General features: G+C 34.7%; 1 protein-coding gene across 22 annotated transcripts in view; it reads left to right on the forward strand.

The window, feature by feature from the left end:
- Lingo2 (leucine rich repeat and Ig domain containing 2) overlaps positions 1–10,196 on the forward strand; it is a 1,194,974-nt gene that overhangs the window by 1,171,013 nt on the left and 13,765 nt on the right. For 2 of the 22 annotated variants that reach the window (XM_052716811.1, XM_052716813.1), the window contains one exon: positions 1,467–1,556. The exons of the other annotated variants lie outside the window; for them this stretch is intronic. The gene's annotated coding sequence lies outside the window, so the exon portion shown is untranslated. The remainder of the gene's footprint in view (positions 1–1,466; positions 1,557–10,196) is intronic. 22 annotated transcript variants of the gene reach the window in all.

A 10,196-nucleotide genomic window follows, 5' to 3' on the forward strand; every position in this document is an offset into this window, starting at 1 on the left:
TTGTTTGTTTCAAATCCTTCATACAAGTTTCCAAACTTTCTATTATCTGAGATTTATGACTGATAATTTTAGACATCTGGAATGTTTAAGTTTGATTTATGACCCCAGATTCATTTGGTGCACCTTTATTCATCAAATCCTTTGCTACCCTCTCTTCACTATTTCATTCTCTTCGCTACCCAGTCCCTTCTCCATTTCGGAAATAGCTTTTCTCGTTCCTCAAACTGGAAGCCTCTGTGTCCTCAGCCAAAGTGATCTCTGTAGCTAGAGTTTTCCTGCCTGGCCCACGGTCAGGGCAAATCTCTCTCACCCGCCAGTCCCACAGCCACTCAGACCCAACCAAGTAAACACAGAGACTTATATTGGTTACAAACTGTATGGCCGTGGCAGGCTTCTTGCTAACTGTTCTTACAGCTTAAATTAATCCATTTCCATTAATCTATACCTTGCCACATTGCTAGTGGCTTACCGGCATCTTCACATGCTGTTTCTCATCATGGCAGCTGGCAGTGTCTCCCTGACTCAGCCTTCCACTTCCCAGCTTTATTCTCCTCCTTGTCCTGCCTACACTTCCTGCCTAGCCAATGGCCAATCAGTGTTTTATTTATTGACCAATCAACGACACATTTGCCAAACAGAACATCCCACAGCAGATCTCAGCTGAACTGCTGCTCAAAAGCCTAAAAGCTTAACAGCCTCTAGTTCCTGGTTTTCATGCCTTATATATCTTTCTGCTTCATGCCATCACTTCTTCCTGGGATTAAACATGTGTGTCACTATGCCTGGCTGTTTTCAGTGTGGCTTTGAACTCACAGAGATCCGGATGGATCTCTGCCTCCAGAATGCTAGGATTAAAGGTGTATGTGCCACCATTTTCTGGCCTCTATGTCTGTCTAGTGGCTGTTCTGTTCTCTGACCCCAGATAAGTTTATTAGGGTGCACAATATATTTGGGGGACACAATATCACCACAGGAGAAAACACAATCATTAGCTAACATACGATTTTTATAGAAATTAACATAGTGTCCATTTATTGTTTGTGCCTTGTTCAATTGCCAGAAAACTAAATTAACCATAGAATTTTGAGCTTAAGATATTTATCACTTCTTTACCACTCTTTCATCATCTGCCTAAGTAGCTGGTCCCTTTCAACCTTCCTTTTACACAATACACAGGTGCCACTCCTTTCTTGTCTTGTGTTTTTAAAGATTACATCTGTTTAAAACTCTCCACTTCTCTGCATTGTATAATCTGCCCACTTCTCCTGACTGCTGGATCATCCCTTAGGAGACTTCTTCCAGCGTTCTCTTATCCTCCAAGGAGATCCATGACTTGCTTTGGTCTCCATCCTGACAAACAGAGCCTCTATAAACCAAATCATTGTCTCCTATTAATGATTATAATGTTATTAATGTACTAGGCACCTGGTATATACATCTTTAGTAATCGGTGCTCTCTTTCATAGTGACAGATCAACAGAGAAGATGGTGAGAATCATAGATATCGCCATGCATGGCCTATCACTAGCAAGTATATGAACCAGAACTTGAGCCATGTAAGTGAGCCCTAATACTTGCTTGTTCTATTCTTGTAGGTTGACTTTTTGCATCCTCCGTGATGCTTACATTTGTGTTTCTCCAGTTTAAGAATAAGTGGGAAGCAAGTAGCCAGCCTAGAGAAAATGTGACTATGAAAATACCCAGCTTCACACACTAAGCTTAATAAGGTACTAATCATTATGTTTGCAGAGTCCCTTTGATCAGAATTAATGGAAAGAGCCTAGTAAGCTCCCTATAGATTTCAGTTTCCTGCTTTATTCTTAACAAAAGTTCATCTTGTCAAACCTTAGTCACAGTTGGACATTATGAGCAAGCTTTGATGGTAAGACTTCTGCTGACAGCAAGAGCTAAATGGGAGTCAGCAGTTTGCCCTTCTAGACTAAAACAGAGAAACATTGGAGAGGCGAACAATAAAATAACACCTCCTTCTGTAGGTCCCAAGCTATATCAAAGAAGCTGTCTGAGAAGTGGGCCCAGATTTTCTACTTTGGCTAGCAGTAGAGCAGACAAACTGTTCCAGATCTGAAGCAACCTTGCCTACTTTCTGCTTCCTGGTTGCATATCTTTTTATTCTGATATTTATCATATGTAGTATTGGGGTTCATAAAGATAATTTCCTTCAAATAAATCATGTATTTTAACTATATTCACCCCAGTTCCATTCATCTCCTTAGTCTACTCCTTCTGTTAGACTCCTTCCTTCCCCAAGTCTCCCTTTTATTTTCATATCATATGTTTATAGAAGAATTCTAATACCCACAAATCAAACGTGTTATTTGTTTTTCTAAGTGTGTGACTTTTTGCTCAGTATGATATCCCCACTTGGATAAATATTCTAGCCAACAACACAATTTCTCTCTTATGGCTAAATAAAATACCAATACATATTACCCACTCATCTACTGATGGATATCCAGGCTTACCCCATAATGTGGGTATCTGAATAGTGCATCAAATAGCCTTAACTGTATCTCTGTTGTGTTGACTTAGAGTTATTTGAGTACATACACAGGAGTGATATAGTCGCATTATCCACTAGTTCTAAGAGAAAACACTATACTGAGTTCATCATTTGCTGAAAAGGCTGTATTTTCTCCAATATATGTTTTTGGCATCTGACTACATATTCTTTTTGAAAGCCCCTTTTACTAGAGCCAAAAAGTCCATTTTTAAAAGAAAAAAATGTATTAGTGCCAGACATGGTGGCATACACCTGTAATCCCAACACATGGGAAGCTGAAGATCATTAAATCTGAAGCCAGCCTGTGATATATAGTAAGAACTTATCTAAAAAACAGATGACTAGATATAATTCAGGTTCGACCGTCAAGATCAAATTACATAGTGTTTTCCGTGGTAGACACTCTTGGTTAAATTAGTAGATAAAATGAAGATCCTTTTCCTAAATCATTATTAATGTAAATCATAATAAGTAAGATGCCAATTATCTTCTTATCTAACTGGTTATTTATGCATTGAGCAAACTCTACCACATATGACAACATGCTCCAACAGAACTTAAAGAATGATGTGTTCCTTACTATCAGTTTATAATAAACTGGAAAGTACTAAACTAATGATACAATAAAACTTTTATTGTAAACATAGAGAGCCAGAGCCATATAATACAGATTTACCCATCTTACAAAAAAATACTATATAGAAATATATATATTTGAACATACTAATTCTTTTTTAATTTTACTAATTTTTAAGCTTTATTTTTTGAGAATATAATTACATTATTTCTCCCTTCCCCTTCCTCCATCCAAATCTTCACATATACTCCTCCTTGTTTCCTTTAAAATTCATGGATTCATGGCCTTTTTGTCACTTGTTGTTGTTATGTGTGTGTGTGTGTGTGTGTGTGTGTGTGTGTGTGTGTACATATACATACATCTATATTCTTTTTTAAATTAAATTTATTTATTTATTTATTTATTTATTTATTTATTATATTTTTATATGCATTGATGTTTTGCCTGAATGTGTGTTCAAGGGTGTTGGATCCTGTGGAATTGGACTTATAGACAGTTGTGAGCTGCCATGTGGGTGCTGGGAATTGAACCCAGGTCCTCTGGAACAACAGCCAGTGCTCTTAACTACTGAGCCATCTCCCCAGCCCCTACATAGATATATATTCTTAAATACACAAATACTCCCTGTGTAGTCTTTATAATGTTACTTTACTCATGTTTTCATGGATGACCAGTTAGTACTGGACAACCAATTTGTCACCGTTCCCTGAAGAAGACCATTTCTCCCACTCTCTGCATCCCTTAGTGGCCTGAAGCTCTTTCTGTACAGTTGAGGCCTCTTGAGCTTTCTCTCATTTGTGTTGGCATAAGAAGTAGAAAATCATCAATTTGTTCAAGGACTCCCACTTCATTTTCCAGTAATGGACACATTTGAAGGAGCCAAGAAATCCTCTCACTATTGCTGTTTTAAGGCCTTATCTCGACAAAGGACAGTAGGTCCCACTCACTTATCAAAAAACTAGGAGTCACCTTTCCCTCTTTCTCTCCTGCACTTTCTACAGCCAGTTCCTAAGTGCAGCATTTCTGCTCTGCATCAGAATATCTCTTGAATGCCCAGAACCACAACTCTGTGACATTGTTATTCTTGGTTCCATTTAATACAATAGTCTTCTAAATTTATAGCTTCAAGTCTTTCCTTTCTGCAATTTATTTTTCCTGCTGCCTTCAGATTAATCTAAAATTTAAATCTGATATCATCACTCCTTTGAATGAAACACTTTAATGGCTTTCCATTGCCTTCAGGATAAAGTCAAAATAACTTATCACAGTTTACAAACACCTTGCAAATTCATTCCCCTAATTACCTCTTCAACTCCTCTGAACTTTTCAGCCTTTGTTCAACCCATTCAGGACTGTTGTAAATTCTCTATAGCGTGGATTTCTCCAGTGGGACTCTCCCTTGTTTCCTGAAGAAGAGGGGAGGTTAACTGGAAATATAATGTTGACAAGGTTCCATTACTGTGACAAACCTCAGACACATTCAACTGTAAAGGAGGGAAGATTTTTGACTCCCAGTTTGAAGACTTTCCGTCTATGTTCTCTCAGTCTGGTTGCTTGGTGCTGGTGATAGCACAGCCAACCCTGTCAGGAGTGTGTAATAGAAGAGAGTTGTTCATTTGTTAGAACTGAGAAGGAAAGAAGAGAGAGAGGGAGGGTGAGAGCCCGTTCATGGACACACATCCTATCACCTAACTCCCTTTCCCTAGGACCCGCCTCTTAAACGTTTCCCTATGTCCCCAGAGCAGGCAAGGCTGGGGACCCAAGCTTTTTCACATCTAAGACCCAAACCTTGCAAATGTCATCTAAATAGACTGTGATAAAATAAAAATATTTACTGTATTCACTTTAGCAACAAATAATGATACAAATCTGTGGGTGAAACGTAATGAAGAAATTAATATACAGTACTAAGAAAATTGAAATAATTTTTTTTAAAAAAAGATAAGAAAAAGGAGCAAAAACTCAATAGACAGCTACTTAGGTTCAAAATGTCTTCCCTAAATACAGCATATTGATGGTTATATTAGATTTAAATGGACTACGTAAGACAGGATTCAAGAGCAAGGACTCACCATATGCTACAACAGAGGCTGCTTACATGTTAAAACACCAACATGAAGGAAGTATGAAAAATACCATGAAAACCCTTAAGCTTAAGCAAGCAAGAGCTGGCCTATTAGTCATTCCAAATGTCATACCACATTTTTGTCTGTTTTAGTTGATACCTTAGAAGCTATAAAAAAAAAATCACATAAACCTAACCTGTGATCCCAGAAAAAGGATAATACTTAAGGGGGAAAGTATTGGTTCAACAAACTGAATCATTGATAAAGCAAATAATTGCTAATACATATTTCTCAGAGTCTAATTTTCACAACTATTTTCACTTAATCTTTGACCTGTAGAAAAAGTTAGACTTCAATTGTATTTCTAGTGGACCATGAATAGCAGACATAATTATTTAAACATAGGTTAACCTTTATACATAATCACCAGAGTTTCTGTTTCTTCACCTTTTACACTAGAGGATTTTGCTAGCACACCTTAAACGATCTTAATTCCACTTTAGATAGTTTTTTTAGTTTTACTTGGTTGATATACGATATCTGTCTTCAGTATTGTTTTTTATAAAGCTGTTGAAATTTATTCATATATTCCGTATCAGAAAACTGAAATGAACTGATCTAAATGAAATAAACCCAAAATCAATAACCCAAAAGAAAAAAATTAAGACAAGGATCATTACTTCAGGTAAATATGGGCTCTCTCCAACAACAAAAGATTATTATATCCCAAATTAAACCTGTGCATAAGCCAGAGCTTCAACATATGAGAGAAAAAAGAACCATAGAATTTAGGGAAACCAAAAATTTTCTGTTCGTATTGAGGTAGTTTACCTTCTTTCTTTATTTTTTTACTGTTTTTTTTCAAGACAGGATTTCTCTGTGTAGCCCTGGCTGTTCTGGAACCTGCTCTGTAAACCAGGCTGGCCTCAAACTCACAGAAATCCGCCTGGCTTTGCCTCCTGAGTGCTGGAATTAAACCACTTCTGCCCGGGGTATAATGACTTTTAGAGAGAGCAATATACCCTTAAATACAAAGCCACATCCATCTCTAGTTGACACAAAATAATCACTGAAATAAGTAATGTGGAAATATAATAAAATGGCCTCATCCATTTCAAATCATTGAAAATTTACATAACATACTCTATAACCACAACAGAAGTTACAGTATATCTAGAAAGGACCTGGATATTTGAAAACATACCAACCAAACCAAAATCATTCACAGGTCATAGAATGACAGTAGCTCTTCAAAGGGCATGGGGAGGACCCAGGTTTTAGGCTGATGCTAGAAGGGTGAGAAGTGAGAGATATCTGCACAGGAATCACCCTGATAAGTATTTCATATGTGCTTACAGTAGGAGAAACAGAAACTGAAGTTTGAATTCAACCAAGTTAACTCCTTGTTGACAATCCCTTGTTTGTTTCCTCTACAGTCTGCAGTAAAATTGATACCTTGGGCATTCTGCTCTTTAGTGTTCTCCTTTTACAGCATAGGAACCATACCTACTCCACTCTAAAAATAATAGTGACAATTAGTAGTTAACTTAAAACAATGGGCATGCTATGTCTTGCAAGCAAAAATGGCTTGGTAACATTCATCCAAAAATTACCTTTACAAAATGAAAATATCCCCTATATAGTGCTTTAGCTATATTTTATAAAGTTTAATTAAAAATTATTCAGTGAAAAATGATTTATTATTATAGTAGCACATGCTTTTAATCCTAACACTCAAAGGAGGAAGGGCAGACAGATCTCTGTGAGTTCAAGGACACCTGAGTTCAATGCCAGCTAAGGATACATAAGTGGGACTCTGACTCAAAAGAGGGAAAGAGAAAGAAAGGGGATGGGTAATATAGGCCCCCTACAGGGATAAAGGTATATGAAGACATACCAGCTTGACCATCGGCAAGCCAACAACAAAAGCCTCAAAAAAATAAAAAAAAAAAATCAACTATCCTGCAACCTTTTGTTTTGTTTTGTTTTGGCTGATAAAGAGAAACATGAGACCCGTTTGTGTTGCTTGTGTTGCTAGAATCAAAATTTTAAAAATTTTAAAAAGTCACCAATCTTTGAGCTGGGTTTAAGCTGTGGAAGCTAAAATAATTAAAGGGAACAAATTAACCCAAAGTAAATTAAAACTCTGAAGCACAAAGAGTAAGAACAAAGATTAATAAGGTAAAATGACATAAAACAAAAAATATCAATACAAACAATACTTTGTATCTTAGAAAGTTCAATGAAATTTATAACCTTCTAGATTATCAAAAAATGTAATAAAACCCACCAAAATTAAAGACATGACTTCTAGGTCTTCCTGACATTAGAGGGATAATGTATCTCTATAACAACCTCTGACAAATACATTTTATATGTAGACAAAATAGAAAAGTTCCTTGACTAAAATTGATACCAAAAGAAATAGAAACACAATGTTATCACTAACTCTTTACAAATGCATCTACAGTCAGCACAATTATATTATTATCTTGTTAGACATTTTTAAGCAATTAGCAAACTGATACTGATATATGTAGATTCATATATCTAGAAAAGCTACAAGATTCTTTGAAAAGACAATGAAAATTTTAGTATTTTACATCTTATTTCAACACTTAAAAGTTACTATAAATAAGGGGTTTAGTGAAGGATAGACAAGCCCATGGAATGGAATAAACTCTGGAAATACACATGTAAGTGTTTTCCATGACTTCATCAATGCCTTGGAGCCACTAAGAAGGTAAGGCAAGTGTGCTAAAAAAAAGTCACACTTGGGCTGGACAGTTGTAAGTATCTCCAGCTCTGCTCCATAATATACACAAAATAAAATAAAACTGAATGATAACTCTAAAAGTAAATTGTCAAAAGTAAAATATCTGAATAACACATAGAGGAAAACCCTCATGACAGTGACATAGACATAGATCTCAGGTAGAACACAAAGGATAAATCACAAAAGGAGAAAAATCCAATTAGACTTACTGAGATCCTAGAACCTGTTCTTTAGAGGCCAATAAGAATATTAAAAGGCAAGCTAAAGAAATGCAGAAAATATATACAATACATACATCTAATATTAAATAATCGGTATCTAGAATATATAAGTAATTTTTACATCTCAGTAATTAAATATAACCCAAATAAAAGTGGGCAAAATATTTGAATATAAAACATATCAAATAGTTTTATAAATAGCCAACAAATTCTATATGAGAATACAAGGAGATACAATTACATTCCCACTAACATGGTAAAAGTATAAAAAACAATACCTGAGCTATAGAACACTTGATATGCTGCTACTGGGAATGCCCAGTAGTACAATTATTTGGAGGGAAGACTTGTTTCTATGACACATTTTTCATATAATGTCCATAATCACAAATGAGAAGATGTATTACATCCTGTTTCCACGCAAATAAATTTAAAACTCAATTTTATTATGTATTGGTTGCTTGGTATTTTAGTATGTAGCTCAACAATACTTCATGTACCTTAGCTCACATTGTCATACATTTCTAGTTTCCCTCTATTAGAGACAATCCAGTAGGATACATGCATACACATCCTCACATAAACACATTTAATTATTTCATAAAGATATATTTCTAGATGTAGAATATATGGGTCAGAAGGGTTAACATGTTAAATGTACATATATTTAAACTTGAAACATATCAGTTAACCGCATCAATGTATTCAGAATGTACTTCTGCAATTAGTATGTGAACATTCATTTCTTTCTAACCTTGCTAATTCTTGGGTAAAATCAATCCACCTAATTTTCTTAACCTAAAAGCAAAATATGATATAGTTGCAATATTAAGCAATCTTCATTTCCATGCTTACTATTGAAATTAATTGTCTTTGCTTGTATTTATTGACTATTTTCAGATTTTATTATATCCATCGCCTATTTCTTTGTTGGCATTTTCCATTATTCCTGATAAACAACACCTGTTCATTTATTACTGCCTTCAACTCATTCCCTCTCGTATGAGTTTAAAATATATTATCGAGGTTACCCTGTGAATGTGTGTGTGTGTGTGTGTGTGTGTGTGTGTGTGTGTGTGTGTGTTTATCTGCTATACTAATATATTGCAAATTCATACAATATAATTATCCTTTTCATTTCTAGTTTCTAGTGTTATTCATAAAAATGCTTAATTCATATAAAATTGAATTTTATTATAGGTGAATATGAATATCTCCAATTCCTTATATTTTTCCTCAGTGCATTTTAAATATCAACAATAAAATGATTTTCAAGTAGACCTCAAGTAATTCCTTACTTAGCTTTCATATTTTATATTAATATCACATTGGCTCATTATAATTTTCCACATTTTTGTAGTAGTGCTATTATCACTTTTAGTTTTAATGGTTCTGATTGGTTTACCATGTGTGTGTATCTTGAAAACATAATTTTATTGTGTATTACCAACATGGTCTTTTATAGTAGAGCTATAAAATAACATATACCTGAGCTCTGACATTTTCAGCGTTTTAATTTTTCTCTGTAACAGACAAATCAAAAAAATTAAAACTTAAGGAATAAATGGAACTAATGTCAATTAATAAACTCAGCTGAAGAATCAAATAAAATTTCTTTAAGTTATGTATATATCCTGGCTCAATTATTTCAGCTGTAGCATTAATTTTTAAGTTCAAAAATTTTTTGTAATGTCTCTTTATTGAGAATATATTTATGACATTTACTTTTTATCTAAATTTGGTTTATCTGTTTAGTAAGTTGAATTTAGACTCATCCGTACAACTTAGTAGCTGCCATAGTAGTTCTGAAAATTGCTTGTCAAGTTTATTCTAAGGAATTTTATTAGTTAGTAATGCTGTTGACTGAAATAAGTTTTACAATATGAAAATACAACTATTCTGTGACATGCTGATTTTCTTACAGCTTGATGCATAAAGCTTTGTTTTCTTACAACTGCATCTTCCCTATCCTCGATATTTAAGCTAACATCACAAGAGCCGTATTTTTACTATAGTCACAGTCGTTTCTCAAGCC

The sequence above is a fragment of the Peromyscus californicus genome, unplaced genomic scaffold, assembly GCF_007827085.1.
Source record: "Peromyscus californicus insignis strain IS unplaced genomic scaffold, ASM782708v3 Scaffold_5__1_contigs__length_169319896, whole genome shotgun sequence".
NCBI classification, from domain to species: domain Eukaryota; kingdom Metazoa; phylum Chordata; class Mammalia; order Rodentia; family Cricetidae; genus Peromyscus; species Peromyscus californicus.